The sequence below is a fragment of the Delphinapterus leucas genome, chromosome 5 (assembly GCF_059928025.1).
Source record: "Delphinapterus leucas isolate spDelLeu-1000000601 "Yukka" chromosome 5, BTC_Dleu_Yukka2, whole genome shotgun sequence".
Classification (NCBI taxonomy): Eukaryota; Metazoa; Chordata; class Mammalia; order Artiodactyla; family Monodontidae; genus Delphinapterus; species Delphinapterus leucas.
In genome coordinates this window covers 87,325,239-87,351,039 of record NC_143133.1, presented here as the reverse complement: position 1 = coordinate 87,351,039, position 25,801 = coordinate 87,325,239, and the positions used below count along the sequence as shown (strand labels likewise).

The window sequence follows — 25,801 nt, the reverse complement described above, 5'->3', positions numbered from 1 at the left end:
ATGTAGCTGTCGGTCTTCCCTGGTGGTGCAGTGGTTAAGAATCTGCCTGCCAATGCAGAGGACTCGGGTTTGAGACCTGATCCAGGAAGATCCCACATGCCATGGAGCAACTAAGCCTGTGCCCCACATACTGAAGCCTGCGTGCCACAACTGCTGAAGCCTGTGCACCTAGAGCCTGTGCTCTGCAATGAGAGAAGCCACCACAATGAGAAGCCCACACACTGCAATGAGGAGTAGCCCCCACTCGCCACAACTGGAGAAAGCCCACATGCAGCAGCAAAGACCCAACACAGCCAAAAATAAATAAAATAAATTTACTAAAAATAAATAAATAAATGTAGCTGTCTAGTGTTCCCAGCACCACTTATGGAAGAGACTGTCTTTCCTCTATTGTATATTCTTGCCTCATTTGTCATAAATTAATTGACCATGGGTGCATGGGTTTATTTCTGGACTTTCTATCCCGTTTCATTGATCTGTATTTTTGGTTTTGTGCCAGTGCCATACTGTTTTGATTAGTGTCATTTTGTAATATTGACTTCAAGTTCCCTTTGAGGTCATGGCACATGATGGCTACTCAGGGTCTTTTGTGTTTCCATATAAATTTAAAATTTTTTTCTAGTTCTGTGAAAAGTGTCATGAATATTTTGATACAGTTTGCATTAAATCTGCAGATTGCTTTGGGCAGTATGGACGTTTTAACAATATTAATTCTTCCAATCCATGAACATGGATATATTTCCATTTCTGTGTATCATCTTAAATTTCTTCATCAGGGTTTTATAGTTTTTAGAGTAAAGGTCTTTCACATCCTTAGTTAAGTTTATTCCTAGGTATTTTATTATTTTTGATGTTATATTAAAAGGGTTGTTTTCTTGATTTCTCTTTCTGATAGCTTCTGCAGAAAAATCACTGATAGCCTTATGGGTGTTCCCTTTCATATAATTCTTTTTTCTCTTTCTGCCTTTAGAAATATTTTAACTTTTGCCATTCTAATTATGATATGCCTTGATGTGAGTCTGTTTGCATTCATCTTGTTTGAGACCCTCTGTGCTTCCTGTACATGGATCTCTTTTTCCTTTTTCAGGTTCAGGAAGTTTTCATCCATAATTTCATCTTATATATTTTCTATCTCTTTCTGTCTCTCTTCTCTTTCTTGGATCCCTGTAATAAGAATGTTGGTATGCACAATGTTGTTGCAGAGGTCTCTTAAACTGTTCTCATTTTTTTTATAATTTGCTTTTCTTTTTGCTGTTCTGATTGGGTGATCTCCATTATTCTATATTCCAGATCACTTATGCTTTCTTCTGTATCACCTAGTCTGCTGTTAATTTCTTCTAGTGTGTTTTTCATATGTTATTTTATTTTTATATCTGATTGGTTCTTTTTTATATTTTCTAGTTCCTTGTTAAAATTCCTTCTGAGTTCATCTATTCTTTCCCTGATTCAGCTAGCATTCTTATTACTAATGCTTTGAACTCTTATCTGGTAAGTTATTTGTTTCATTAGTTATTTTTTCAGGGTTTTTCTCGTTCTTTCAATTGCAACAACTTCCTGTCTCTATGAAATTAGGTAAAACTGTTACAGTTTTGGTCTTGAAGGGGGTGTTCTTGTGTGAGTGTCCTTATACAGTCTGCATGTGCTCGCTGGCTTTGGTAGGAGAGCTGGATCTGATGTGAGCATGAGTCACATCTTCCTCTAGGGTGTGCTGGCAACTATTACCTTGGGAGGTTGTGGAGCTAGAGACGAAGGGGCTAGAGCCAGAGCCAGGTGTGAGCTGGGGCTTCTCTGATCAGTGGCCAACTCCATCGGAGTTGGGATCAGGTCACAAGCTGCTGCAGCAGAAGCCCTGGGGGGTCAGGTCCATGCTGGCTCCATTCCCTTTAAGTATGTGCTCTCCCCGTTCCCAGCACCAGAACACTTGTCCCAGAGAGTAGCAGTGCTGGAACAAGAGGGGCTGGAGCTGTCAGTCAGCATGGGTCTGGGTGTGGAGTGTGAAATCCAGGACCACTTCTGATGTGCTGCTTATGTAAACTTCAGTAATGCTTGCCCCTGCTCTATTCATAGGCTGGGCTCCATTCTGGGTCTGGGCTGGCACCATCCCTCTCAACTGAGCACTCCCCTGGGGCACAGCAGCCCTTGCCTTAGTGTGGAGCTGTATAATGAAGCTAGTGGGGTGGAGCTGGCCCTCAGCTCAGGCTGGAGCACACACAGGAGCAGTTGTGGGAAACCAGCCAGAGTTTTGTGCAGTCTTAATTTGTTTCTTCTGCCTTGTTTCTGGAGTAAGCATGTGTGTTCATGCTGTTCACAAGTGGAGTCTAGGTTTGCTACTGCCTTCTTGTTAGTTCCACTGGTTTCCTAACCAGCTAAGGGGATTCCCCTCCCTTCTGTGTCCCCTTCCAAGGGCACAGGTCCTGACCTCAATTCTTCTCTTCCCTTTCTACCTGGTACCATGTGGATTTTTCTTACAGCCTTGGTTGTACAGGAGTCTTTCTGTCAGTCTTCAGTTTTCAGTGAGAATTTTTTTCACATATGGATAGAAGTGTTTTTGGTGTGTCCTCGGGGGGAGGTGAGTTCTGCATCCTCTTACATCACTATCTTGATTTCTTCCCGCTTGTCCCATTCTTTATGACAGAGAAAAAGCTTTGTGTATGATTACTTTTTCTTCCTTAAAAGTTTGGTATAATTCTCAACATAATCCTTGAATCTTATTTGGGAAATGCTTTTAATTTTGGTTTCTTCTTTTAATAATTACCAAGGAATTCAGTTTTTATATTTTTTCTTATGTGAGTTTTGATAACTTGCATGTCCTTATACATATTTGGGGAATTTTCTATTTAAATTTATTAAGGAAAATTGTTAAAATTAAAAATTAATTTAAATCCCAAAGATTTTGTGGTTATCTCCCTTTTTCTTCCTTACATTTATAATCAGTGCCTTCTTTCTTCTTTATCAGTCTTGTTTATAGTTTATTAATATTATTTATCTTCTGGCTTTGAGATTTTTTTTCTATCCCTACAACTCTGCCTGCTCTTAGGGACATATTTAGGAACACATTATTATTTCATCATACTCACGAGAACAGCCCTTGGTTTCTTCAACTTTCCATTGCTATGGAGATATTATCACTCTATTTACAGTCCTGATAAAACAGGAAAAACTCCTTACTGAAACTTTGATTTGTTATTAACTCACAGCATATATTTTTTATAGAAAAAATTGTCTTAACAATAATTTTCACAAAATTTGCACATTTTGACCCAATTGTCTCGTTATTTTCTATAGTCTTTGGTTTAGATTTTCTCCTTGCATGAAGATAAGTTGAAGTCATTTGGCAACAGATGAGAATTGGGATGTGTATTAGTCATTATATGCTAAGTTATGCTATGATAACAAACCTAAAAATCCTAATGGATTAAAATAACACAGGCGTATTTTTTGATCATGTTATATGTCCTTTTCTGGTCAGAAGGGGACTTTGTTCATCTAATTGATGACAGATTCAAATCAGTGAAACATTAATTTAAATGCTGTTTGCTGTGGTGGTTGGGAAAATAACTGTGGAGGGTCACTCATTTACAAATAAATGATCTGGTTTTATAATGACATACATCATTTCTGATCATAACTAATTGCTCAGAACTTTCTCAGATATGATCCCATCTGACTAAAGATAAACAGAAAGTGAAATACGCCCAAATGCTCAGAAGTGAGGAGAACCAAAATTATTTGACAAACAGTACTTGTTGGTTCAAAGGGATACACTTTTGTTTCCAACCAGAAAAGATGTGGAGGAGATAAGAAAAAATAAAGTTCTCACCAATTAATAACTGTGACCTATATATTTTTGTAAAAATGATCTGTATATGTGATTAAGAGAAAAATGGAAGTTAGCAACCATTGCATTATTAATAACTATTTCTGTCAAAGATATCAATGATTTTTTTTTTTTTTTTTTTTTTTTTTGCAGTACGCGGGCCTCTCACTGTTTTGGCCTCTCCCGTTGTGGAGCACAGGCTCTGGACGCGCAGGCTCAGCGGCCATGGCTCACGGGCCTAGCCGCTCCGCAGCATGTGGGATCTTCCCGGACCGGGGCACGAACCCATGTCCCCTGCATCGGCAGGCGGACTCTCAACCACTGCGCCACCAGGGAAGCCCTCAATGATTTTATATATATACACACACACACGCACACAATACGCACACACACATATTAGGTGTTTTTCCAAAATTTTATAATAAATACATTAATTTTTAAGATAAAGTTAAAATAATAAAATTGACAGTGAAATCAAGTGTTAAGTTTTTCTGCATATATCTCCATTTTTCTCCTTTCATCATCCTGACTTTAATAAATTTTAACCACTGGGGTGAATGTGGAGTAGAGGAAACCCTCAGGCATAGACTCGAAAGCAATCAGTGGTCAAGATAATAAAAATTCACTTTCAGTTAAATATTATCCATGATTACACACAAAGAATATTTGAAAGAAAATACTTTGCTCTATTTCAAGCACACAGAAGGCATTTGTAATTGAAATTTAAATTAATATGAGCTCAGGAGAAACATCAAGCATTTTGAATATAATCCATAGTAAAAATTGAGAACTAAAACTTGAGCTCATGTCTACATTTGAATGGAAATTGTTATCGATCAACTGCTGCTTTTTGAGTAGTTAACACTGTTATATTAAAATTTGGATTTACAGATTTGTCCTTTAATTGCTGACTAAATTATAAATAGTGGGGATTTTCATTGACCCTAATGCACATTCTGTGGGATGACTTTGGAAATTGTGTGACAATGTAATATATGAGCTTGCTCAAAATAGTGTTATTCTGAAATATAGAAACACACTGCACTAATTTCATAGAAAGTCATATACAGTTGGTCCCTCAAACAAAGTGGGGGTTAGGGGTGCCCATCCTCCACATGGTTGAAAATCAAAGTATAAGTTTACAGTCAGCCCTCCCCATCTGCCACTCCTCCATGTCTGCAATTTCACATCCTCGGATTCAACAAACCTTGGATCATGTAGTACTGTAGTAGGGGTTTGTTGAAAACATTCTGCATGTAAGTGGACCTGTGCAGTTCAAACCCACATTGTTCAAAGGCCAACTGTACCTTTTTAATTTTTTAAGGAAAATATTAAATAGTTCCTTCCACACTTATTCAACTTTCACCTTAACATTAAATTCTGCACCCGTGACAGAGATTTCCAAATATCCATCTGATGAAATAAAAATTCACATTTTAAGGCAAGACAAGGAAAATTTAAACAGAAAACTTTTTCCGTGCCCACTGGCCTCCTCCCTTCCCTCTAGTGTGCTTTGTTCATCTGCACTATGAATTAACCAGACCTCCTCAATGACAGAAATACCTGCTCAACCATAAAGATCGATTTTCTTCTTCTGGCACCAGCCATGTAACTCCTTAGGAGATAACATTTCTTTCTCAGTCCTCTAAGGGGTCTTTTACATGCAAACATCTTTGGTGAACTTTATGTAAAATACCAGTATATCATTTCCCTTAAAGATAGCATTTGGTGCACAACAAATTAGTCAGATGACCTGGGGAGATGCTGGGCCACACCTAATGGAAGTTCTTAGCTTAATACTTACTTATGACCTTATTAATGTTACTAGTTATATTTCTCATATTCTGCCTATTTTATAAGATTACTGTTTCTTGCATTACCAAATGTGTGACTGAGCCTCAGATAAAATGAATGATGATAGCTGACTTTAAACAATTGACCAAATATACAGTCCTATAAGATAATTGATTGTAAAAGTATAACTCTACACATGGGAAGAGGCAACAAAAGGGAACCATTTCCTGGACCATAACAGACTAGGAAGACAGGTAGTCCAGAGGTTTTGGCTACTGTTAACAGGGCCTAGTCCAGTAAAACACATTGAGTGTCCTGTCAATTAAACCTTCACCTGATCTGGGAATGAGCACCATGGGACAAGAATGGTCATGAAATGCTCCCAAACCTTGGTCAAAATTAAGACCAAAATGTAAAGAATTATTAGATAAAGAATAATGTCCACTACCCAGTTCTACAAGAATCAGATCACTAGTCACTGACCTACAGTACACCCTGAAAGGTATTCAGGTGAAGGTCAGGATGAAGCACTCTGTGCTCTTGAAGAAACTGGCAGAACAGACCTTCAGATAGACAGACATTTTCAGAAGAAATTTTTTGTGAACCTGTATTCTTGCACTTTCCCATTCTTAGGAAAGCACTACAGCCATTAACTAAGATTTCTGTTCCTCATGACTAGAAGCAACTTTCAACCAAGGTATGTGCTTGACTGCACGTACCCCCTTTACTAAGATCACATAGATACTGGCCTCCCCCCCTCCCTCTTCATAGCAGTTCTCAGAGCTCTCTGAGAGACTGTCTCCCAGGTTACAGTCCTCAGTTTGGCTCATATAAAATATTCCATTTCTTTCTCAGGTTGACTATTGATTAAGTTTTTTTCATCTAACCTTTTGGCAAAACAAGCTGGAGCTAAAGCCAGTTAAATCAGTAAGATAAGTTTTAGCCTCTTCATTTCCTTTAATTATTATTTTGTGTTGTGTGTGTATGTATGTATGTATATGTGTGAAATTAGAGAGAATTTGAGTTTACTTATGAGACTGGAATGTTTATTACTGTTTGGAAGTTCATGGACTTTCCTACCTGTAGTCTCTATGACTATATCAAACAGATTTGGATTCAGGTCCTCTGGCTCAGTATCTTACAACCTAGAAAAAGTTACTTAACTTCTTAAAGTCCTATAAGGGAAAAGATACCTAATCTGTTTCACTGATTTGAAAATATCAACATAAAATATATAACATAGCTATCGTGGTACCTAAAACAGACTAAGTTCACCATAAATTTTATCTATATATTACCAATAAAAATAATTTTTTATTAATAGGCTGAAAAATGTTCTTAGTGGCTTCTACTGAAGCAAAGAAAATATGAATTTTTTTCAGTCCATTAATATTTACCTTGATTAAAGAATAATACTTAGAAGTCTCAAGTTTCTTTTTCAGAGAAAATGATTTCCAATACATGGCATTAGTTTTTTTCTTTTCTTTTCTTTTTTGGTAGGTAATAAAACTAAGTTTTAATTGGCTTTTTCCACTCTACCTCTGGTGAATCAGGATGTCTACAATATTTCCCTATTTTAAACCATATTTATTAAGTGACTGCACAAATGGCTTATAAAGACATTTTTAAGACACAGTCAAGAAAATTTATGACTACAGCTGCTACTTTGGTTGCATGTGGAAAGAGACTAAAAAAATCCATTACTGACCAGGGAAAACTTGTCCTGAAATAGAATGTTCAAAACTGATTTAGGGGAGGACCTTCAAGATGTTGGAGGAGTAAGACATTGAGATCACCTTCCTCCCCACAAATACATGAAAAATACATCTACATGTTTAACAACTCCTACAGAACACCTACTGAACACTGGCAGAAGACTTCAGACTTCCCAAAAGGCAAGAAACTCCCCACGTACCTGGGTAGCGCAAAAGAAAAAGACACAAAAGAATAGGGACACGACCTGCACCTCTGGGAGGGAGCTGTGAAGGAAGAAAAGTTTCCACACACTAGGAAGAACCTTCACTGGCGGAGAGGGGGGTGGGCAGGGGCAAAGCTTCAGAGCCATGGAGGACAGCACAGCAACAGGGGTGCAGAGGGCAAAGCAAAGAGATTCCTGCACAGAGGATCAGTGCTAAGCAGCACCCACCAGCCTGAGAGGCTTGTCTACCCACCAGCCTGAGAGGCTTGTCTGCTCACCCGCTGGGGCAGGTAGGAGCTGGGAGCTGGGGCTCCAGCTTTGGAGATCAGATCCCAGGGAGAAGACAGGGGTTGGCCGTGTGAAGACAGCCTGAAGGGGGTTAGTGCACCACAGCTAGCCAGGAGCGAGCCCAGGAAAAGGTCTGGAACTTCCTAAGAGGCGAGAGAACATTGTTTCGGGTGCGCAAGGAGAGGGGATTCAGAGCACCACCTACACGAGCTCCAGAGACAGGCGCAAGCCACAGCTATCAGCGCAGACACCAGAGACTGGCATGAAACACTAAGGTTGCTCCTGCAGCCACCAAGAAGCCTGTGTGCAAGCACAGGTCACTATCCACACCTCTCCTCCCGGGACCCTGTGCAACCCGCCACTGCCAGGGTCCCGTGATCCAGGGACTTTCCCAGGAGAAGACATGGCGTGCCTCAGGCTGTTGCAACGTCAAGCTGGCCTTTGCGGCTACAGGTTCTTCCCGCATTCCGTACTCTTCCCTCCCCCTGGCCTGAGTGAGCCAGAGCCCCCAGTCACCTGCTACTTTAACCCAATTCTGTCTGGGTGGGGAACAGATGCCCTCTGGCGACCTACATGCAGAGGCAGGGCCAAATCGAAAGCTGAACACCAGGAGCTGTGCAAACAAAAAAGAGAAAGGGAAATTTCTCCCAGCAGCCTCAGGAGCAGCAGATTAAATCTCCACAATCAATTTGATGTACCCTGCATTTGTGGAATACCTGAATAGACAACGAATCATCCCAAAATTGAGGCGGTGGACTTTGGGAGCAACTGTAGACTTGGGTTTTGCTTTCTGCATCTAACTTGTTTCTGGTTTTATGTTTAGCTTATTATCATTGGTAGATTTATTGTTTGGTTGCTTGCTTCCTTTATTTTCTATTTTTATATATACATACATATATATTATTTTGCTTTCTCTTTTTGTGAGTCTGTATGTGTATGCTTCTTTGTGTGAATTTGTCTGTATAGCTTTGCTTTCACCATTTATCCTAGGGTTCTGTCTGTCCGTTTTGTTGTTGTTGTTTTTTAGTATAGTTTTTAGTGCTTGTTATCATTGGTGGATTTGTTTATTGGTTTGGATGCTCTCTTCTTTTTTATTTTTAACAATTTTTTTATTTTAATAACTTTAATTTTTTTTCTTTCGTTTTTTTTCCTCCCTTTTCTTCTGAGCTGTGTGGGGGACAGGGTCTTGGTGCTTTGACCAGGTGTCAGGCCTGAGCTTCTGAGGTGGGAGATCCAAGTTCAGGACATTGGTCCACCAGAGACCTCCCAGCCCCAAGTAATATCAAGCAGCGAAAGCTCTCCAGGAAATCTCCAAATCAACACTAAGACCCAGCTCCACTCAACGACCAGCAAGCTACAGTGCTGGACACCCCATGCCAAATAACTAGCAGGACAGGAACACAACCCCACCCATTAGCAGAGAGGCTGCCTAAAATCATAATAAGGCCACAGACACACCAAAACACACGACCAGATGTGGTCCTGCCCACCAGAAAGACAAGATCCAGCGCCATCCACCAGAACACAGGCACCAGTCCCCTCCACCAGCAAGCCTACACAACCCACTGAACCAAATTTACCCACTGGGGGCAGACACCAAAAACAGGAAACTACAAACCTGCAGCCTGTGAAAAGGAGACCCCAAACACAGTAACTTAAGCAAAATGAGAAGACAGAGAAATACGCAGCAGATGAAGGAGCAAGGTAAAAAAACACCAGACCAAACAAAGAGGAAACAGGCAGTCTACCTGAAAAAGAACTCAGAGAAATGATAGTAAAGATGATCAAAAATCTTGGAAATATACTGGAAAAAATACAAAAAAACGTTGAACAAGGACCTAGAAGAACAAAAGACCAAACAAACAATGATGAACAACACAATAAATGAAATTTAAAAACTGGACAAGGAATGAATAGCAGAATAACTGAGGCAGAAGAACGGATAAGTGACCTGGAAGATAAAATAGTGGAAATAACTACCACAGAGCAATTTAAAGAAAAAAGACTAAAAAGAATTGAGGACACTCTCAGAGACTTCTGGGACAATATGAAATGCAGCAACATTCATATTAATCAAACTATCAAAAATTAAATACAAAGAAAAAATATTAAAAGCAGCAAGGGAAAAGCAACAAATAACATACAAGGGAATCCCCATAAGGTTGACAGCTGATCTCTCAGCAGAAAATCTGCAAGCCAAAAGGGTAGGCAGGACATATTTAAAGTGATGAAAGGGAAAAACCTACAACGAAGGTTACTCTACTCAGCAAGGATCTCATTCAGATTTGACAGAGAAATTAAAACCTTTACAGAAAAGCAAAAGCTAAGAGAATACAGCACCACCAAACAGCTTTACAACAAATGCTTAAGAAACTTCTCTAGGCAGAAAACACAAGAGAAGAAAAAGACCTACAATAACAAACCCCAACAATTAAGAAAATGGTAATAGGAATATACATATTGATAATTACCTTAAATGTAAATGGATTAAATGCTCCAACCAAAAGGCATAGACTGGCTGAATGGATACAAAAACAACACCCATATATATGCTGACTACAAGATACTCACTTCACACCTAGGGACACATACACATTGAAAGTGAGGGGATGGAAAAAGATATTCCAGGCAAATGGAAATCAAAAGAAAGCTGAAGTGACAATTCTCATATCAGACGAAACAGACATTAAAATAAAGACTACTACAAGAGACAAAGAAGGACACTACACAATGATCAAGGGATCAATCCAAGAAGATATAACAATTGTAAATATTTATGCACCCAACATGGGAGCATCTCAATACATAAGGCAAATACTAACAGCCATAAAAGGGGAAATCGAGAGTAACACAATCATAGTAGGGCACTTTAACACCTCACTTTTACCAATAGACAGATCATCCAAAATGAAAACAAATAAACACAAGCTTTAAATGATACATTAAATAACATGGACTTAATTGATATTTATAGGACATTCCATCCAAAAACAACAGAATACACTTTATTCTCAAGTGCTCATGGAACATTGTTCAGGATAGATCATATACTGGGTCACAAATCAAGCCTTGGTAAATTTAAGAAAACTGAAATCCTATCAAATATCTTTCCTGACCGCAATGCTATGAGACTAGATATCAGTAACAGGAAAAAAACTGTAAAAAATACAAACACATGGAGGCTAAACAATTTGCTACTAAATAACCAAGAGATCACTGAAGAAATCAAAGAGGAAACCAAAAAATACTTAGAAACGAACGAAAATGAAAGCATGACAACCCAAAACCTATGGGATGCAGGAAAAGCAGTTCTAAGAGCAAAGTTTATAGCAATACAATTCTACCTCAAGGGACAAGAAACATCTCAAATAAACAACCTAACCTCACACCTAAAGCAATTAGAACATAAAAAAACCCAAAGTTACCAGAAGGAAAGAAAACATAAATATTAGATCAGAAATAAATGAAAAAGAAATGAAGGAAATGATAGCGAAGATCAATAAAACTAAATGCTGGTTTTTTGGGAAGATAAACAGCATTGATACACCAGTAGCCAGACTCATCAAGAAAAAGAAGGGAGAAGACTCAAATCAACAGAATTAGAAATGAAAAAGGAGATGTAACAACTGACATTGCAGAAATACAAAGGATGATGAGAGATTGCTACAAGCAGCTATATGCCAATAAAATGGACAACCTGGAAGAAATGGACAAATTCTTACATAAGCACGACCTTCCCAGACTGAACAAGGAAGAAATAGAAAATATAAACAGACCAATCACAAGCACTGAAATTGAAACTCTAATTTAAAATCTTCCAACAAACAAAAGCCCAGAACCAGATGGCTTCACAAGCAAATTCTATCAAACATTTAGAGAAGAGATAACAACTATGCTTCCCAAACTCTTCCAAAATATAGCAGAGAGAGTAACACTCCCAAATGCATTCTGTGAGGCTACCGTCACCCTGATACCCAAACCAGAAAAAGATGTCACAAAAAAAGAAAACTACAAAAAAACAAACAAACAAAAACTACAGGCCAATATCACTGATGAACACAGATGCAAAAGTCCTCAACGAAATATTAGCAAACAGAATCCAGCAGCAAATTAAAAGGATCATACACTATGATCAAGTGGGGTATATCCCAGGAATGCAAGGATTCTTCAATATATGCAAATCAATCAATGTGATACACCATATTAAAACACTGAAGGAGAAAAACCATATGATCATCTCAGTCGATGCAGAAAAAGCTTTTGACAAAATTCAACACCCATTTATGATTAAAAAGCCCTCCAGAAGCTAGGCATAGAGGGAACCTACCTCCACATAATAAAGGCCATATATGACAAACCCAGAGCCAACATCATTCTCAATGGTGAAAAACTGAAACCGTTTCCCCAAGATCAGGAACAAGACAAGGTTGCCTACTCTCATCTCTATTATTCAACACAGTTTTGGAAGTTTTAGCCACAGCAATCAGAGAAGAAGAAGAAATAAAAGGAATACAAATTGGAAAAAAGAAGTAAAACTGTCACTGTTTGCAGATGACATGATAATATACATAGAGAATCCTAAAGATGCTACTAGAAAACTACTAGAACTAAACAATGAATTTGGTAAAGTTGCAGGATACAAAATTAATACACAGAAATCTCTTGTATTCCTATACACTAATGATGAAAAATCTGAAAGGGAAATTAAGGAAACACTCCCATTTACCATTGCAACAAAAAGAATAAATTACCTGGGAATAAACCTACCTAAGAAGACTAAAGACCTGTATGCAGAAAACTATAAGACACTGATGAAAGAAATTAAAGATGATACAAATAGATGGAGGTATATACCATATTCTTAGAATAGAAGAATCAACATTGTGCAAATGACTATACTACCCAAAGCAATCTACACATTCAGTGCAATCCCTATCAAACTACCAATGGCATTTTTCACAGAACTAGAACAAAAAATTTCACAATTTGTATGGAAACACAAAAGACCCCAAATAGCAAAAGCAATCTTGAGAAAGAAAAACGGAGCTGGAGGAATCAGGCTCCCTGACTTCAGACTATACTACAAAGCTACAATAATCAAGACAGTATGGTACTGGCACAAAAACAGAAATATAGATCAGTGGAACAGGATAGAAAGCCCAGAGATAAACCCACACACATATGGTCACCTTATCTTTGACAAAGGAGGCAAGAATATACAATTGAGAAAAGATAGCCTCTTCAATAAGTGGTGCTGGCAAAACTGCACAGTTACATTTAAAAGAATGAAATTAGAACAGTCCCTAACACCATATACAAAAATAAACTCAAAATGGATTAAAGACCAAAATGTAAGGCCAGACACTTTAAACTCTTAGAGGAAAACATAGGCAGAACACTCTTTGACATAAATCACAGCAAGATCCTTTTTGAGCCACCTCCTAGAGAAATGGAAAGAAAAAGAAAAATAAACGTATGGGACCTAGTGAAACTAAAGGAAACTACAAGCAAGACAAAAAGTCAACCCCCAGAATGGGAGAAAATATTTGCAAATGAAGCAACTGACAAAGGATTAATCTCCAAAATTTACAAGCAGCTCATGCAGCTCAGTATCACAAAAACAAAAAAACCCAATCCAAAAATGGGCAGAAGACCTAAATAGACATTTCTCCAAAGAAGATATACAGATTACCAACAAACACATGAAAAGATGCTCAACATCACTAATCATTAGAGAAACGCAAATCAAAACTGCAATGAGATATCACCTCACACCAGTCAGAGTGGCCATCATCAAAAAATCGACAAACAATAAAGGCTGGAGAGGGTGGGGAGAAAAGGGAACCCTCTTGCACTGTTGGTGGGAATGTAAATTGATACAGCCACTATGGAGAACAGTATGGAGGTTCCTTAAAACACTAAAAATAAAACTACCATACGACCCAGCAATCCCACTACTGGGCATATACCCTGAGAAAACCATAATTCAAAAAGAATCATGTACCACAATATTCACTGCAGCTCTGTTTACAACAGCCAGGACATGGAAGCAACCTAAGTGTCCATCGACAGATGATGGATAAAGAAGATGTGGCACATATATACAATGGAATATTACTCAGCCATAAACAGAAACGAAATTGAGTTATTTGTAGTGAGGTGGATGGACCTAGAAACTGTCATACAGAGTGAAGTAAGTCAGAAAGAGAATAACAAATACTGCATGCTAACACATATATATGGAATCTAAAAAAAAAAAAAAAAGGTTCTGAAGAACATAGGAGCAGGACAGATATAAAGACACAGATGTAGAGAACGGACTTGAGGACATGGGGAGGGGGGAAGGGTAAGCTGGGACGAAGTGAGAGAGTGGCACAGACATACATACACTACCAAATGTAAAATAGCTAGTGGAAAGCAGCCGCACAGCTCAGGGCGATCAGCTCGGTGCTTTGTGTCCACCTAGAGCAGTGGGATAGGGAGGGTGGGTGGTACACGGAAGAGGGATGGGATATGGAGATATATGTATACGTATAGCTGATTCACTTTGTTATACAGCAGAAACTAATACACCATTGTAAAACAATTATACTCCAATAAAAATGTTTAAAAAAATCATAACATTGTATACCTTAAACTTACACAATGTTAAAAGTCAATTATATCTCAATAAAGCTGGTAAAAACTTGAAAAAAAAGTGATTTAGAATATCTGAAGAAAGGCTATGTTACCCATTTTGATCATAAAGCCATTATTATTATCTCTTTTATTGCATTTCCTCACTAGAAATGTTTTTTTCTTCTTCTTGACCTAGTTTCTGGAAATTAAATTGATTTTACTTTATATCACTGCACCAAAGCTTCTAGGATCAGATCATCTCCGGTAATTTTGTTGTTGATTAAATCAAATCAAATCAGAGATTGTCTTGCCACTGTGTGCTAACATTGATTATGACTTGATGGCAATTATCTGCAATAATTTTTGTCTGTACACTATAATTGGAAGAATCAGAAATTGAAATAATATAGATTATATATTGCTTACATTATATCATCCTCAGCTTTGCTCAGCTTTCATTACTATTTTAAAATCAAATAGAATTTAGGTGTTGTCCAATCCCTGAACAAATTACTGAGCACTTGTACTGACACAGTACTAGGCTCTGTGACTGCAATAATGAGTAAAGCCACAACCCCTGCCCTGGAGTTACTCACGGCTTCAAGGAGTGGATTAAACAAGAAGATGAAAGCGATCATAGAGTGTTTTCTGATGCAAACCATATTGCAAGCATATAAATAAATTTCCTTCTGAATCCCAGCAGTGAAAAAAGATAAAAAGGGTCAGAAAAAAATAAAAATTGTTGAGAAATTTTCCATGCTAGGAAATATGCTAAGTGTTTTAAATACAATATTTCAATTAATACTATAGCAACATTGCAAGACAGAGATTATCATCCTTATTTAATAAAGAAGCTTTCTTATTTAATAAATGAGGCACCCAGCAATCCCACTATTGGGCATATACCCTGAGAAAACTGTAATTCAAAAACAGTAATGTACCAAAATATTCATTGCAGCTCTATTTACAATAGCCAGGGCCTGGAAGCAACCTAAGTGTCCATCAACAGATGAATGGATAAAGAAGATGTGGCACATATATACAATGGAATATTACTCAGCCATAAGAAGAAACGAAACTGAGTTATTGTAGTGAGGTGGATGGACCTAGAGACTATCATACAGAGTGAAGTAAGTCAGAAAGAGAAAAACAAATACCATATGATAACACATATATATGGAATCTAAAAAAAAAAAAAAGAAGGAAAAGAAAACGGTCAGAAGAACCTAGGGGCAAGATGGGAATAAAGATGCAGACCTACTAGAGAATGGACTTGAGGATACGGGGAGGGGGAAGGTAAGCTGGGACAAAGTGAGAGAGTGGCATGGACATATATATAGACTACCAAACATAAAATAGATAGCTAGTGGTAACAGCCGCATAGTACAGGGAGATCAGCTCGGTGCTTTGCAACCATCTAGAGGGGTGGGATAGGGAGGGTGGGATAGGGAGGGTGGGATGGAGGGAGATGCAAGAGGGAAAAGATATGGGGACATATGTACATGTATAACTGATTCACTTTGTTATAAAGCAGAAACTGACAGACCATTGTAAAGCAATTATACTCTAATTATACTCTAATAAAGATGTTAAAAAAAATAAATGAGGCAACTAAGACTTAAGTATTTAATAAATTTAAATAACTTAAGTTATTTAATAAATGAGGAAAATAAGGATTAAGTTACTTGTCCACAATCATGAAGCTAGTAAATGGTAGACTGAGAATTTGAATTGCAGGTGTGGTGTAGTAACGGGAGAAGAAAAAATTAGGTTACAACTTCTACAGTCATGTGAGGGGACAGAGGAGGAGTGGAAATAAACACCAACATATTCCCCCAAAGCACAGTAGTCACCTCACCCTGTGTGTCAAGTACCTAGATCACTGAATTATAACTTCTTGTTTATTTCTCTCTTCACTAAATCATGAGTACATGTCATGCTCATTTTTTATTTCTTTGCCTTGAATTCTGCTCAGTTAATGGCTACTGAATGGTAATATTTTAAACAGTTAAGCATTCATCCCATATAAGGGTTATCTTTTGATATTTCAAAGCAACCACTTGAAATAGTTGATGCCAGTTTCAGCAGGCCAATTTTCAGGTCACAATTTTATTCTACTGTAGTACTTAAATGCGTAATTGAAATGCAGCAGAGAAGTTCTGACTTCCCCAGTAAAAGGAAGTGAAATATCTGTCTGAAATATGACAGGTATTAAGTTCATTTGTTTATTTTATATTTATTGCATGCAGTCATAATTTATGCTACAAATTCCTTCAGAAGTTCATTATTTTAAAAATCCCTTCAAATTTTTATTAGTCAAATGAGTATTGACATATTTTTCTCATTCTCAATTTTCCCCAATACCTCTTATATTATAAAAATAACTAGGTCCAAATGTTTAAGAGGTTCTTATAGCCATAGGTTTTAATACAAAGTCGTGGAATTCAAGTAGATGTCTCTACAATCCCCTATAGTTCTGCATTTTCTTATTAGTCTTTCTTTTTTTCTCTCTTTTTTTTTTTTTGATGTGGACCATTTTTAAAGTCTTTATTGAATTTGTTACAATATTGCTTCTGTTTTATGTTTTGTTGGCCCCGAGGCATGTGGGATCTTAGCTCCCTGACCAGGGGTCGGACCCACACCCCCTGCATTGGAAGGCGAAGTCTTAACCACTGGACCTCCAGGGAAGTCCCTTTCTTATTAGTCTTACTGGTGATTTTGAATCTACACATATATCAATGAACATTTTATTGAGCTATTTATACGGATGGAGCAAGAAAAAAGTAAAAGACATTCTCCTGCCTTAACTAAGTTCACAGTGTAGTTAACAGAAGTGGACAATACAATGAATACCATAAGGTAAGGTATGTGAATAAAGGAGTGAGAGGAAAACAGAAGAGAGTTTCAAACTTGATGGGGGTTTTAGGGAAATTCCAAAAAACAAGTAAACTGAGTCTTGGAGGATGAAGAGGAGTATGACAGGTAACAAAAGGGAGTAAAGATAATCTAAGCAAAAGGGTCAGAATGCACAAAGGCACAGAGGCATGGTGAAGAAACCCATGAAACATAAAAGAAAGATGAGATTTTGTGCCATTCTGAGCAGGTAGCTTACTCCCTTACTAAGGGAGTAGGCCTTATCCATTCCTCACACACAAGAGACATTTTTCTCATCTCATTTTGAGCCTTAATCAGAATCAACTTATAAGCAAAGGAAAGTTATGGAGATGCAGGTATCAGGGTCTTCCTATACTCCTGATTTGCACGGGGTTGGAGCAGGCATGACACCCAGGGAATGGACATGTGTGCTGATTTAAAGGCTTGCTCTGCCAAGCCACCTCGGAGGGGCACTCTGCTGGTGCATCAACTAACAAATGAACCCTTGATCCTGCCAGCCTCTTTTGTTCTCCCTTCCACAACAAAACCCATACTGACAATCCAAAGTGAGTTTACCAAATAGGCAAGACTTCTCTCTGTAGTGTTCAGAATTGCACTATACATCCTGATGTGGCAACATAAGTCATCGATTCATTAAATACACTGCTGTGTACGAGACCCTGTGCTCAGCGCTAGAGCCACAGACCATGGTGGCACTTATAGTTTATTAGGAGATACAGATAACTAAATGAGAAATCACAATCTCATGTGAAAGTAATAGAGGAGTTTTGAGAAGTCAGGAAATGCTTCCCAGGAGAGATTATATCTAATCTGGGACCTGAAGCTAGGAGAAGAGATTCACGGAGAATAGGAAACAATAAACGAGTTTACCAGGTTCATGAGAAAATATTCAAATCTTTCACTTGTGGAATCTAAAAAAGCCAAACTCATGGAAGTAGAGTAGAATGGTGATTGCCAGAGGCTGGGGCCGGGGTGGGGGTTGCAGTGTGGGATGGGGAGATGCTGGTCAAAATGTATGAACTTCCACTTATAAGATGAATAAATTCTGGGGATCTAATGTATAGCATGGTGACTATGATTAACAACACTGTATTGTATACTTGTTAAGAGAGTAGAACTTCAATGTTAACACACACACACACAAAATGATAGTTATGTGATAGGATCAAACTGCTAAGTAACCTTACTGTGTCAGTCACTTCGCAATCTATACGTGTATCAAGTCATCACATTGTACACCTTAAAAGTACATGATATATATGTCAGTAATATCATGATATAGCTCGAGAAAATGTCTTCTGAAGTTACCTTTATATTTTGAGAGAGACTACAGCTTTTTCAAACTGTTACCAACAGACACTTTTAGTGTTTTCTGCTTCAGCCTGTCATGAAAAAGCAGCAGCTGGGAAAAGGACGAATTTGATTTCATTTTTTTAAGGCTGCCTTTACTCAGAAAACATAACTCTCCCCAGAGAGAAACTGGCGGTATCCAAATAGTACTTAATATATTATTGTTCCTCATTAATTTTGATTTTGGTTTCTTGGTCATTTTAGTATTCATTTTTCTAAATTATGTATTATATCATGTTCTTGGTTGCTTTCCATTTTATTACTTATTATTTGTCATTTTTGCTTTTCTTCTTGTATTTTAAGCATGGAATGCACCTGCCTTTTTTCAATAGCCAAACTACCAACCACTATTTTAATTCTGATATAGATGATTTTTCATTTCTAATTCCAAAGGATGTACTTGTTGACAGGCCAGTTTCTAACAGATGAAGACTTGGCATTTTTCTTAGTTTCAATTAATCTCATCTGGAATATGTTCCTTCTTGCTTTTTCTTTTGATCTGTCCACAGATTAAGACCCCTAAGAATTTCATATATATACTACATTTCAGACATCAATATATTTAGCTCCTTTCTGTTTATAATTTGATTGCTTATGACCAAAGTTGTGTAAATTTGTAGTTTCTCAACATGAGATGTGATATGAGACACAGATATGGAAGAATTAGGAAGTATTAAAAAATCTGAGTTAGCATTTTTGTGAGCTTTTTAGAGCAGAAAACTAGGAGTTCAACCATTACACACTGAAGTTTTATATACCTACATGCAATGTTACATTATCTACCTAGAACCAGCTCAAAATTCCAGCAGTGGGGAGAAGTGGGGTGTAATTCCCAAGGCTAACTGCCTTATTCCAATTAGCTCATTCTAAAGAAGAGCCTGACATCTACATGTTCCATAGTTTAGGAGCAGACCCTGAGTATAGGATATTTGTGAATGTTACATGTTAAGATATAATCCAAGGAAATACTGGTCAAGAAGCGAGGAGGTCAGATGGAGAAAAGAAAAAGACTAAGCCATTGTGCAATGGCAAGCAAAGTCTCACAGAGGGTAAATTTGGGTCAAATCCCACAGGAGTCTCTGGAGGCAATGCACATCACATTTTAGTCACCCCAGTGCTAGGAAAAAATCTCAAGTTCCCATCAGGAAAGAAAAACATGTGAACAAATCATTATATTTAAGTAGGAGGAAACTAAACATTAAAGGATAAGAATTTGCCACTTTATATCAACATTGTATCTTCATTCTCATGTATTCCCCAGGATTGACTAAAATCACATGTATTTCCTTTCTTGATATTCTATATGTTTAATTTTCTATTAAGCTATAAAAATTACATTTGAGAATATATAGAAATTAACAAATACAGTCTATATTTTTATGTTTTAAATGCCCACAGAATATTTTATTTTCTTTAATTTGTCCAGATAGAATTATTTCCCTGCTCCTTCTTAAGATTCTCAGAGTGTTCTATAAATCTTAACAATTTAAAAAAGAGGTTTCCCTTTACAATTATCCATCATGTGTAAGGCAAGCAGGTACATGCAATCAACACAGGGCACACCCCTTGATCAGCTGGCATTCCTGAGCTCCACGGGGCTGTAACAATTGGAAAGACAGTTCTTGACAGGCTACCATACCCAGGGAATGACACAGAGAGCAGACTGAAACAACCCCAGTCTTCCCATGAAAAAGACCTATTTACTTAGCCTGGAACTTTACCCTGAGGGACTGGCTTCAGGTTTCCCATATATTTAGTAATCAGGGAGACACCATCCTTGAACACACTTGGCCTTGCTATAGCTCAATGAAGGTCCCCAGAAAGGAACTTATACACTCATCAGGAGCCGCAATTTTAGCACTTGTCACCAGGAAACATTTAAAGATCTCCTAGTCTGGAGGCCAGCAGGAATACAATTGCAGTCCCACATGACTGTATTTATCTACATACTTTAAAAACTGCTGACAGTTTGGCATCCAATCAGCCTGAAATTAGGTGCTAAATGAGATTCCACCCCTTCAAACACTGACAGGTCTCAGCACACCCTCAACAACAGAGGCATATCAAGAATAAATCAGGTATTATAGACAATACAAAGATTTGAGAGACAATCAAGAATTAGGGGAGGGTTGAACGAGAAGGATCATCACCTACATAAGGCCAGTCCTTCAAGACAGAGATGTAGCAGTATTTCGTAATACATAGAAAAAAACACAGAGAGCCAAGCAAACTAAGGAAACAGAAATATGTTCCAAATAAAAGCACAAGATGATATCTAAGAACAAGACCTTAATGATACAAATATGAATAAATCTACTTGATAAAGAATTCAAAGTGATGGTCATAAAAGTGTTCACCAAACTCAGGAGAAGAATAAGTGAACACAGTGAGCACTTCAACAAAGAGTCAGAAAATATAAGAAAGGATGAGTCAAAGTGGAAGAATACAATAACTGAAATGAAAAATGAGGGAATCAAAGCAGATTAGATTATTCAGAAGAGATCAGCAATTTTGAAGACAGGACAATGGAAATCACCCAATCAGAACAACAAAAAGAAAAAAGGATTTTAAAAGGATAGCTTAAGGGACCTCTGAAACAACATCAAATATAGTACCATTCTCATTATAGGGGTCCTGGAAGGAGATGAAAATGAAAAAGGGGAAAAAAACTTATTTGAAGAAATAATGGCTGAAAACTTTTCTAATCAGTGTAAGAAAACAGACATCCAGGAAGCACAGAGAGTCCCAAACAAGATGAACCCAAAGTGATCCACATCAAGACACATTATAATTAGAACAGCAGAAGTTAATGACAAAGAGAAAAATTTTAAAGCAGCAAGAGAAAATGTATAAGAGAACCCCCATAAGACTATCAGCAGAATTTTTCAGCAGAAAGTTTGCAGGCCAGAAGGAAGAAACATGACATATTCAAAGTGTTGAAAGGAAAAAAAACTTACAACCTAGAATACTCTATCTGGCAAAGTTATCATTGAGAATTGAAGGAGAGAGAAAATTTCCCAGACAAGTAAAATCTAAAGGAGTTCATCACCACTAAACTGGCCTTACAAGAAATGTTAAAGGGACTTCTTTAAGCAGAAAAGGTCATAACTAGAAATAAGAAAATATATCAAAGGAAAAAAATCTCACTGGTAAACGCATACATGAAGTAAAGGTAGTGGTTCAATCATTTATAAAGCTAGTATGAGGATTAAAAGACAAAAGCAGTAAAGTCAACTGTAACTAAAATAAATAATTGAGGAATACATAAAATAAAAAGATGTAAAATATGAAATAAAATGTGGTGGGATAAAAATGTAGTACTTTTAGAATGTGTTCAAAATTAAGTGACTACCAACTTAAAACAGACTGCTTTATATATAGATTGTTATATAGTGATATAGACCTACCTCAAGAAACAAAAATCTCAAATAAACAACCCAACCTATCATCTAAAGGAATTAGAAAAATAAGAACAAACAAAGCCCAAAGCTAGCAGAATGGAGGGGATGATAAAGATCAGAGCAGAAATAATGAAATAGAGAACAAAAAAATAGAAAAGATCAATGAAACTATGAGCTGGTTTGTTGAAAAGGTAAACTGATAAAACTTTAGCCAGACTCATCAAGAAACAAAGAGAAAGGGCCTAAATAAATAAAATCATGAATGAAAAAGGAGAAGTTAAAATTGATATCACAAAAATACAAAGGATCATTAGAGATACTACTAACAATTATACGTCAACAAATTGGACAACCTAGAAGAAGTGGATAAATTCCTGGAAGCATACAATCTTCCAAGACTAAATGAAGAAATAGAAACTCTGAATAGACTGATTACTAGTAATGAAATTGAATCTGTAATATTAAAAATTTCCAACAAACAAAATTCTGGGACCAGATGGGTTCACAGGTGAAATCTACCAAATAAATGGGAACCCTCATTCACTGTTGGTGAGAATGTAAATTGGTGCAGCCCATACAGAAAACAGCATATGGTTTCCTCAAAAAGTTAAAAATAGAACAATCCTGCATTCCTACTTATGAGGTTTTAATCCAAAGAAAATAATTACAATAACTGGAAATGATATATGCACCCCTATGTTCATTGCAGCATTATCTACAATAGCCAAGATATGGAAACAACCTAAGTATCCATTGATAGATGAGTGGATGAAAAAGATGTGGTACACATATATAATTGAATATTATGCAGCCATTAAAAAGAATGAAACCTCATCATTTGGGACAACATAGATGTATCTAGAGGGTATCATGTTAAGTGAAATATCAAAAAGAGAAAGACAAATACTGTACAATCTCATATGTGGAATCTAAAAAACAAAACAAATGAACAAACAAAAAAGAAAGAGACTCATAGATACAGAAAAAAAATGAGTGATTGCCAGAGAGAAGGGTTGTTGCAGGGAAGGTGAAATAGGTGAAGGGGATTAAGAGTTACAAATTTGCAGTTATAAAGAAACCACAGGTGGAGGGTCAGGTATGTAATGTACAGCATAGGGAATATAGTCAATATTGTAATAACTTTGTATGGTGACAGATGATAACTAGACTTGTCCTGGTGACTATTTCAAAATGTATATAAAAAATGAATCACTATGATGTACACCTGAAACTAATATGATATTGTATGTCAGTTATAACTCAATGAAAAAAACTGTTAAAATTAATTTACAAAAATACTATTTACTATTTAAAATCCATTTTCTAGGCAATGTCTCAAGAAAGCAGAAACAGCCCAAGAGTTTTACTACATATCACACAGTTTCTTCAATGTTAGCTTTTCACATCAAAACTGCTGGTTTTTAAAGAGTCATAAATATGGAAACCTTTTATGTGCCATCTCTAAATGACTACATGGAGATTTTAAAAGTATCTTTCCCACTAAAGAGCAGAAAAGGGCCTTGAGACTTTTTTCTAGTTAGCCTTAGCTTTTGACTTTAGAAGAATGTGATACCAATGCTCTATACATGAGGAGGAGGTTAAGGCAGGACCCAGTCTTTGCCAACCACTGTGTGAAGAGCAGAAATGAGGAAGCATAATACAGGGCTTCAGTCTTCTATTAGCTCATATGCTAAGATAATTCCAATATTTAATATAGGGACATATTATAGCACAGTTATTAAGAATATGGTTTCTAGAGCCAGATTGCCTTACAATAGCATATTATAAGATATTAAAATATCACTACTACCCAAAGTGATCTACATAATTAATACAATCCCTATCAGAATCCCAATGACGTTTTTTTTTTTTTTGCAGAAATAGAAAAATACATCCTAAAATTTATATGGAATCTTAAAGTTAGCCTAAATAACCGAAACATTCTCGGCAACAAAGAACAAAACTGGAGGACTGACACTTCCTGATTTCAAATCTATCTACAAAACTACAGTAATAAAAACAAGGTAGTACTGACATAAAGAAAGACACATAGACCAATGGAATAGAGTCCAGAAATAAAATCTTTCCATATGTGGTAAAATGATTTTTGACAAGTGTGCCAAGACCATTCCACGGGAAAAAACAGTATTTAAATGAATGGTGCTGTGAAAACAAGATATCCACAAGCCAATGAAGTTGGGCCCTTATCTAACACCATTTATAAAAATTAACTCAAAATGGATGTGGACTTAAATGTAAGACCTAAAACAATAGAACTCTTAGAAGAAAACATGGGACAAAAGCATTACAACATTGGAAATGGTAATAATTTCTTGGATATGACACCAAAGACACAGGTAACAAAAGAAAAAATAGACAAATTGGACTTCATGAAAATTTAAAAGTTTTATGGAAGAAACGACACTATTAACATAGTAAAAGGTAATCTAAAGAATGGGAGAAAATATTTGCAAGTCAGACTAACAGATTAATATCCATAATACATAGAGATCTCCTAAAACTCAACAACAACAACAAAACCCTATGATTTTAAAATGGGCAAAGGACCTGAACAGACATTTCTCCAAAGAAGACATATGAATGGCTAATAAGCACATGAAAGATGCTCAGCATCACTAATCTTAAGAGAAATGCAAATCAAAAACACAAAGATAAATCACTTCACACCCAATAGGATAGCCACATTCAAAAGAATAGAAAACAAGTGTTGGCAAGGATGTAGAATACATGTAGAGTGCACCCTTGTGCACCACTGGTGAGAATGTAAAATGGTACAGCTGCTTTGAAAAACAGTATGGCAGTTCCTAAAAAAATTAAAGTTACCATGTGATCCAGCAATTTCAATTATGTGTTTATAGTCAAAAGAATTGAAAGCAGTGTCTCAAAATGGTACTTTTACACCCACATTCATAACAGCATTATTCACAGTAGTTAAAATGTGGAAGCAAATCAAGTGTCCATAAACAGATGAATGGATAAGAAAAATGTGGGTCATTTAAATCTGTGTCCATGCTTGACCTTATCTCATTACAACTTATGCCTGTAACAAGCCAGAAGCTGATGTCGCTGGTCATTTAGTTTATTCCCAGCTTTGTCTCCAATATTTTCTTCTAGTTTTGTCTTATTTTTTAAATCCCTTTCTTCTTTACTCCTTTCCCCTCAGTTTTGTTCTACTTCAAATCTCAAAGCCCAGTCATGCTTGTCTCTTATTTGCAATGCTTTCTCTTTATCTCAAAGTTCCTTATGAAAATATAAGGCCATATGAAATGTACTAGTTAAAATTCATGAAAGAATTAATAAATACAAAATCAACAAGACTCCACTTAGGGGAAAAACTATTTTTTCATTTACAAAAATTAATGTCTTCTTTTTCATTCAATAGTTAACACCTGAATACCAAAGATTACTAGCAAAAATCTTATTAATGTAAAAGGTATTTAAAAGTTTGTATCATAATAGAATATTTTCTACATGAATACAATATAATAGAAAGCACGTTAATTACATTCTCAGTCTGCAGAAGTGAGAAGAAAGTTGGCACTTTTAAACACAGCTCCCAAAAGATTAAAATGTCAGATACACAATGTTCTTGCCAATTTGTCCTTCTCAGTGATCATAAAAGGAGGTGGGGAGAAATGGTAGGGAAATTAGAATCTTTTTTAACAGGTACTTTTTAAACTATAGTTGACATAAAAATTC

The 25,801-nt window shown here is 36.8% G+C and overlaps 1 long non-coding RNA gene across 1 annotated transcript in view; it reads left to right on the top strand.

The window, feature by feature from the left end:
• LOC149749171 (uncharacterized) overlaps nt 1-3,961 on the top strand; it is a 160,484-nt gene extending 156,523 nt beyond the window's left edge. Inside the window, exon 4 of the long non-coding RNA XR_016393322.1 lies at nt 7-3,961. This is a non-coding gene — a long non-coding RNA (uncharacterized LOC149749171). The remainder of the gene's footprint in view (nt 1-6) is intronic.
• Nucleotides 3,962-25,801: the final 21,840 nt, after the last annotated feature.